A 9066-nucleotide genomic window follows, 5' to 3' on the forward strand; every position below is an offset into this window, starting at 1 on the left:
AAAGAGATACAAGTCAAAAGGTGGGGCAGTGCCCATTTCAACCATAAACCGAACGGGGCCACAGCACCTAATCATATTGTTAACTGTCGTAATTGTGGAGGCAACCATGGACCTAAATGAGAAAAATGCTTAGCTTTTGGTCAACAATGTCACAAATGTCAAAAGTGGAATCATTTCTAAAGGCTTTGCAAGTCTAAAGTACCACAATCGTTTAATAAAAGAGCATCTGAAGAAGCGAGTAGATCAGTTAGAAAGCTGTGAGGAAACTTTCTATGTTGATGGTGTCCCTGTGATTGATGAAACAGTTACTAGAGTAGACTATCAGTTGACAGCAAAGGACAAAATATTTTGTACTGTTCAGATTAATGGAAAGCCTGTAGAGCTTAAAGTAAATACTGGGTCCAAGTGCAATGTTATATCAGTACAAATGTTTGCTAAGGTGAAAGCTGGAGAGAAACTTAATTTAGCAAAGTGTGCAAAATTTGTTGGTTATGGTGGTGAAGAGACTGAAACTGATTGCAGAGAAGCTTTCATATGCCATTCTGCTGGGAACAGCTAAGACTTGCTGTTTTATGTAGTCAGACGACATGTGCAGTCACTGTTAGGCCTCAAAGACAGTTTGAGAATGGGACTGATTTCATTTAATAAGGAGGCCCACCATATAAGTCTGAACAGCCATGATAGTTTTACACAGATTTTTGTGAATATGCTGATATTTTCAAAGATGAGCTTGACAAGCTACCTGTTGCATATTCCATGAAGTTAAACCATGAAGTAATCACAGTTGTCAGACCAGCAAGAAAGATTCCACTAGCAATAATGAGCAAAGTAAAAACAGCACAAGACAAAATGGTGAATTCAGGTGTGATAACTCCAGTAAAAGAACCAAATGAATGGGTATCCTCCATGGTCGTAGCTCATAAGAAAACCTCAGATAATATTTGAATATATTGATCCAACAGATTTAAACAAAGAGCTTAAATGTCCCCATCATCCGATGCTCACAGTAGAAGAAGTAGCAGCTCTCATGCCAAATGCCACTATTTTTTCAGTCATAGATGCAAAAAGTTTATTTTGGCAAATTTCACTGGATCTTCATCGTTAACTACTTTCAGTACACCATTTGGAAGGTACAAGATTTTTGAGAATGTCATTTGGAATCACTTCTGCCAGAGAAGTCTTTCAACGTGCGATGAAGTAATTTTTTTCAGGTTATCCATGTACTATCATAGTAGAGGACAATGGTGAAAATGAACATGATAGAAACCTTAAGAAACAGCTAGACTGTGCACATGAAGTCAGTCTTAAACTGAATCCTCAGAAATGTAAATTCAAGCTGAGAGAAGTTACTTATGTGGGTCATTTATTTACCAGTTCTGACCTACAACCAGATCCATCTAAGCAAGCAGCAATTATTTAGATGCCAGTTCCAGAAACTGTCACATCTTTGCAACATTTTCTAGGTATGGTCAACTATTTAGGAAAGTTCATCCCAGACCTGAGTGAGCTTTCAGCACGTAAACTGGTCCTGGTTTTAACAACACCAAAGAGCATTTGATGTTCTGAAACAGAAAATTGCCAGTCCATTCAGTTCCCAAACCAGTAACTCTTTCATGCGATGCTTCAAAGTATGGTCTTGGTTCAGCATGTCTTCAAGAAGGCATACCAGTAGCCTATGCATCCAGAACTTTAACCCAAACTAAGATGCAGTATGCGCAAATTGAAAAAGAGCTTTTGGCAGTAGTGTTCACATGTTCAAAGTTCAGTGATTATATTTATGGCAAACCTGTTCAAACAGGGACTGATCACCAACCTCTAGTGACAATTCTAAAAAAGCCAATATATTCAGCTCCAGCATGTCTGCAAAACATGATGTTAAAACTGCAAATGTACAATTTCAATGTTGTTTATACAAAAGGCAAATATTTGTATCTTGTTGATGCTTTGTCAGGAGCACTCAGACAAACTATAAACCAGCATGGCAGACTTCAAGGTCATGGAAGTCAAAAATATTTCCTCATTGCATCTTGATGAACGCATGCAACACACAGCTTTAGACCCTGTTCTTCAAAAGCTTACACATGTTAGCAATCAAGGATGGCCAGTGCGACAAACCAGTCCACATTCTGACATAAAAAAATATTTTCCTTACCGAGACGAGCTCATGATGGAAGATAGAATCATAATGAAAGGTTGTAAAGTAGCTATTCCATCAACATTACAACAGGAATATTTCAAGATTTTACATCAAGGACAGCCAGGTACTAATTCTACAAAAAGAAGGGCAAGAGGCATAGTACTTTGGCCTTCTGTGTCAAAAAACATAAAGAAGGAAACTCTAGCATGTTCTATTTGCAACAGCACCAAATCACATCAACAAAAAGAACCACTTCAGCTAAACCAGATTCCTGAACTACCATGGTCGACGGTTGCTACTGATATTTTCGAATGGAATGGTCAGCATTACTTAGTGTTAGTGGACTCTCTTACTTCAATTGGTTTGAAATTGACCTTATTCCTAATCGCTCGTCTAGCACTGTCATTACAAAGTTGGAAAGACATTTTTCTCTGCATGGTAGTCCACACAAAGTTGTATCTGACAATGGTATGCAGTTTACCAGTCAGCAGTTCAAGACATTTGCTGAGGCTTGGAACTCTGTCCATGTTACTAGCAGTCCTGAGTATCCCCAGTCAAATGGATTAGCTGAGCGTGCAGTCCAAAGTACAAAATGTTTGTTAGAGAAATCTAAGAGAGATGGTACCGACATTTTCGTTAACCTTCTCAGTCTCAGTAATATTCCCCAAGATAACTTGCTTGGTTCACCTGCTCAGAGATTAATATCTAAACAGACAAGAACAACCTTACCAATCAGTAAACAACTATTAATTCCAAATGCAAAGAACAACAAAGTGATCAAAACCCAACTTTTGAAGAAACATCAGTCACAAAAGTTGTACGTTGACAAATCTAGCAAACCCAAAGACTGTCCCTGTTGCTAAGCCCAATGAAAGCTTTTATATAACCAGAATGAGTAGAATTTCCAGACCCATTCTAAAATATGCAGCAACTTGGACTTGAGTTCTGATTTGTTATTAATATTGAAATGTTATCTAGCATATACATTGTCTTGTTCTCCTACTGCATGTCGAACAAATCAAAGAGGGAGGATGTAGGCCACTGAGTGTATTGTTCCTGTTCAGCCACTGTAGAGAGATAGCACGTGCATATAAGAAATGAGCACATGCGAGAACAGTGCCATTTTGTAGTCAGCCAGAGAGAATGTAGTCATGAATGGAGATGTACATGTGAGTGTGTTTGAAATAATGAGTGAATCAGTTAGCTTAAATTCTTCTTCTAATTACAGTTCTTGACATGTTTATGTACAATAATTATCTTGAACCCATACACCTCTTCATCATCTATTTTGAATGCATGAGATAAGTGACAGAGGGCATTTGAGTTTTCGACCTCATGTTGTTGTTCTTGTTTCGGCTTTTCCCAGTTAGGGGTCGCCACAGCAGAACTGGTCCACTAATGATTGGCAGTAGATTTTTACGGTGCTGAGGTGCTAGCCTGACACCCAACCTTCAACGAAGGCACGCCCATTCTCGCATGTCTTTCGAATGCCACTCGACCACGGGGAGAACATGCAGACTCCACACAGAAAGCGCTCCAACCGAGAATCGAATGGGAGAACCTCTCAGAAAACTCATGTTAATACAAAACTGATCATTCTAACAACTTTCCAAGTCCATAAGAGCAATATTTAAAAAATGTCCCTATTTTTGGACCTTTGTTACCCCATTATTTAGGGCTTTATCCAGATTTCTTTTGCTAAGAAGTTGAAAGGTATGCACAATCCAAAGGAAAACAAAGGTAATCTGACTGAACAGAAGATACAATATGGAACCCTTGCTGCATAATTATTTGTGCTAAAACAAAATTCATGCAACCCTGCTGTTGAGTAATCTATCATTCATCATTGTGCCTTTCTTCTAGCTCTTTGGAAACCAAGCCAAGGGCAGTTACTGTAAAACACAGGTGTTAAACCTTTCTACCACCACAAATACTTTTGACTTACTTTCAGGTACATTTTTTCATCATGTCTTTGCGTGTATCCTTATTTCAAAAATCAGTACTGAGAAAGCAGTTCTTGTGAATTCCAAATCGATTTTGCTTACAATTATCTCAACTGATTTGCCAGGCAGGTATCCGCTATTTTGTAAGCAGCACCCATCAGTACAGTCAAGATGTGAACAGTATATCATTTTTCATTTAGCAGAAATCCAGAATTGATATTCATATTGCAAATACAGTATAGACATTATTAAGTAAATGGTCATTTGTTTATTTATTTATTTACATTTGTTTACCAGGAAATTCCAACTGGACACAGGTCCTTTTTCAGTGGAGACCCAGGGAGAAAAGCTCCACACAAAACAATACAAGTAATATCCATGGTAAACATGAACAGCAAGGTTATATGAAGAACAATTGTTATACATACAATAATAATCAATACATGTAGTAGCAAAATTGTATGTATATAAGATGACCATAGAATGATCAGGGTTATTAATATGTTAATAAGTATATTCAGATAATAATAAGTTCAAAACAATAATACCTTATAGTCTCATGGAATTATCAGTTATTGCTAAATACACTAACAGATATATAGTAGACATTCCCCAGATGGTGGAGTGAGCTAGAAGGGTTGGTGGAATATTAGGGGAAGACTGGAGGGGTAAAAAGGGAGAGATATAATGTAGCTGTGGCAGTGAAACATAGGAAGGTGTAGGTAGCTAGAGATGTATTTGGAGTTTAAGAACTTTAGAAGGGGGACTGAGAGATTGAGTAGTGGGGGGGGGGGCAGGGAGTGCCAGTGACTGCGGAGGAAGGTTGTGATGATCTGAGAGGTAAAACTGGTGAGTTCTAGTCAGGATTGGTGCATTGACTTAAGCAGTCACTTTTTAAGTGGCCTTTTAGTTCATCTTTTAAGTGATAGCTTGAGGGTATTGTGGTAATAGAGTGGGGGAGGGAGTGTTCCATAACATGGATATTATGCAGGAGAAAATATCTTCTCTGGCTGAGTTCTTTGCTTTGGTAACTTGAAGTGGTTTTCTGTTGCTGGAGCATAGTGGTCTAGTGGTAGAGTAGAGCTGTAGAAGGTTTTGAAGGGCAGGGACTTTTTGAGGGTGGTTTATTAATTTGGGAGCGAGGGAGAGTTAATTGAGGCAAAGAAGTTGAGGGAGTTCAAGCCAGTCAAGTTCACTTAGTGAGACAGAGTTGTGGCTGTGGTAGGATGGCCCAGTGGCAAAATTAGATATTTTGTTATAGCAGGCCTCTAGCTTGCTTAGGTCAGTTTGTGTAAGGTTGGTAAGTAGAGGAGAGATGTAGAGTAAAGTGGGGATGAGGTGGGAATTGGCAACAGAAATTCTAGCTGTTCTGGTGATGAATTTCTTACTTCTATACAATGTTCCTAGTTTTTTGTGAACTTTTTTTATGGTTAGAGAAGTGTGAGTCTTGAATCTAAGATGGTTGTCAATCTCAACGCCAAGTAGTTTTGTGTGCTCTGTTGGGGAGATGATGGTGTTGTCACAGGCCAGAATATTGAAGTGGGGGTTGGTTAGGTTAGATTTTGTGGGTTGGAAGATGAGGAGTTTAGTCTTGTTAGGGTTGAGTATTACCTGGGTATTAGACAACCAGATTTCTACAGAGGAAAAGGTTTTCTCTGTGATATTATGGAGTTCAGGAATAGCTGGGGCTTTGCAGATGAGGGTGGAGTCATCTGCATACTGTATGAGAGTGGCCTGCTTGGTGGCTGTGAATAGATTATTGGTGAAGAGTGAGAATAGTAGTGGTCCAATGATGGAGCCTTGGGGAACACCAAGTATGACAGGAAGTCAAGGTGATAGGTCATTATGCCACAGAACGTATTGTTGGCGGCCTTCTAGATAGCTGTGAAACCAGTTTGTAGCTGATTGTGAAAAGGAGATGTTAGTGAGAACAGTGAGTAGTTGTTTGTGCGAGACTATATCAAAGGCCTTGGACAGGTCCAGAAATATGGCAGAAGAGAACAGGCCATTATTTTTGTGATGAAGGATAGTGTTAGTGAAAGAGAGCAAGGCAGTAGTAATACTGTGGAATGGCCTGAAGCCATGTTGGGTGCTGGAGAGGAGGTTATTAGTTTGTAGGTAGCCTAGGATTTGGGAGTGAATGCATTTCACAATTACTTTAGAAAGTGGAGAAAGGATGGCTATGGGGTGGTAATTGGAGAGTTCATTGGAGGAGCCACCTTTATTGAGGGATATTATGTGGGATATTTCCCACAGTGAAAGGACATAGCATTTTGATAAGGACCGGTTTATCAAAATAGAGACTGGATAGACTAGGGTTTTGGCTGCTATTTTTATGTATTCACAGGGGAGGCTGTCATCAGCAAGTTTTGTAGGCTTAAGCTTTAATAGAAGTTTTTTTTTTTATTTTGGAGGTGGATACAGAAGAAAATGAAAAGACAGTGAACAGAATAATTGGTATTGTTGTGGGGAGGGGGTTGTGGTGTTTAGCCAAAGATAGAATGGATTCAGTAAAGTGTTTATTGAAAGAGGCAGCAATGCTGTCAGAAGAGGGGAGAGCGGTTGGGGGGGGGGGCAACTTTACCTGGGTGGAGAATGGAGTTTATGGAGGACCAGATCTGCTTAGGGTTGTGTTGGGAGGAGTTTAAGGCAGACTGGTAATACTAGGTTTTGTGATACTTTATTTGCTTTTTGACCCTATTGTGCTGCTCTGGGGATGACTGTCTTGAGAAGGGGGTTTTGGTAAGGCGCCAGTGTTCTCATGCCTTGTCCCTGACTTTCATTAGTGAACTAGTGCCTTTTTGAAGCCATGGGGCATACTGTGTCTTGATTATGGCATTTCTTATGGGGGCATGTGTGTTTAGGATGTTTAAGAAAGTGGAACTGAAAAAATGAATGGCTTCATCCAGATTGAGGTATTTTAGTGGTGACCAATTACAGTTTTTAAGGGATGAGTTAAAGGTGAGGGGGTTAAAGTTTACCCTGTTTTGTATTTGTCGATAGATGATGGGTTTGGCACTATTTAGGTTACTTGCATAGTTGTGAATTCCTGCCTCTGCAGAAAAATAAAAAGTAGCAGGTAAAAAAAAAAAAAGATTAAGAAACATTAATTTATATGTGTGTGTGTCTGTCTACATATAGATAATATTTATCTGTCTATAAATATATATAATAAAGGATAAATAACACAAAAACAGCGGAGCGGAACACGGCTAGCAGGAGATAAAATCCTCTTATGATGAAAATATCATTAGCACTGTGTAACACAATGAAGTTCAAAAAGGTTCCAAAACGGGTAAAAAGCTTTATTACAGACAACGAGTTAGCGCTTTCACCTATTCAGGCTTCATCAGACTCAACACTACAATACTCTCACTAATTGATTTTATACACTAAACTGGCGGGGAAACCAATTAAATAAAACAATTAAACTGTTAAAACTCTAAAGAAAAATATATAAACAAGCATAATGAAGCTATATTAAAACTGTGAAAACATTAACAATCTTAAAATATGTACATATATCAAAAACCATAGTAACATATAGACAACTATATATAGACCACAGATCTAAAAAGGCATAAAATCAGGATACAAAAAGGGGGAAAAAACAAAAAATATGTGGAATATGTGAGTCATATTCCTCATTTATGTACCTTCAATCTCCTCATCTTCAGGAAGGGTTTAACAGATAATTTAACATTCAAACCTGGTGGAATATCAGATCTGAATCTCATGATCCAAAAATTCTCCCTTCCTTCTGTGTGCGTCCTAACGTCCCCTCCTCTGCTATTAATACTAATGCTCTCTAAAATCCTGAAACTGAAAGTATGAAGGGGACCACACTCAAGTACGTGCTTGGCTAAGGCATTATGCTTGTGTGCCATCCTAATGCTATACAGATGTTCACGTATGCGATCTCTAAAACTCCTGTTGGTCTTGCCAACATAGAAGGATTGGCACAAGGAACAGGTGGCTAAATAAACTATGTTGTTGGTCATACAGTCCCCAAATGCCTTGATAAAGTACAGATGTTGGGTGACAGGATGTAAAAAAGTAAGACTGGAATTGATGTGTTCACAGAAATTACAGTGACCGCACCTAAGTGTCCCATTCGGTGTCTTTGAACATGGTGGTTCTATGGGTGCTCTATCACATAATAATCTTTTAAGATTCTTCTTATTCCTATGCCTAAAGATAGGAGTTTCGCCCAAAGTATCTCTAATCAAAGGGTCTACCATCAAAACCTTCCAATGTGTCTTAACGATGTCCTTGATGTTACCAACATCAGTAGTATAAAAAATAGAGAAAGCTGTACGGTGTGTAGTAGATGTGACAGGCAGACTAGATAATTCTATCTGATTAGCCCCTGTTTCTGAAAAATACGGGGCAGCAACCCCTGTCCTAGAACCTGCAATACTCTCAGTTTCCCTGGATATCTCATTGACACTATAACCACGGTCAATCAACCTGTAATGTAATTCACTCATATCATGATCAAATCCAGAGGAGCTAGGATTATATCTAGAAACTCTAGTGGCCTGTCCCTTAATGATGTTGTTAAATACATAAGGAGGATGCATGCTAGAACGATGTAATAAAGTGTTCATGTGACAGGGTTTCCTGTAGACCCCTGTATTGATTAGCCCACCCGGTAATTTCTCTACAAAGATGTCTAAAAATGATATCTTATGAACAGATATCTCATAGCTAAAATTCAGATAAGTAGTAGATGAGTTAATAGATTGTATAAAGCTCAATAACTCCTGGTGACCTCCTTTCCATAGAAAGAAAAGATCATCTACAAAGCGTCTGTAGAAAGAAACATGTTCCATAAATGCAGATAGGGGATACATGTACTCATGTTCCCATTCTGCCATAAACAGATTGGCGTAGCTATTGGCACAAGAAGTGCCCATAGCTACGCCATCCTTCTGTAAAAAGCATCTCCCTTCAAAGTAAAATACATTGTTAGACAAAACCAAA

Source organism: Protopterus annectens, chromosome 4.part1 (assembly GCF_019279795.1).
Source record: "Protopterus annectens isolate FY-2018-M chromosome 4.part1, PAN1.0, whole genome shotgun sequence".
NCBI lineage: Eukaryota > Metazoa > Chordata > Ceratodontiformes > Protopteridae > Protopterus > Protopterus annectens.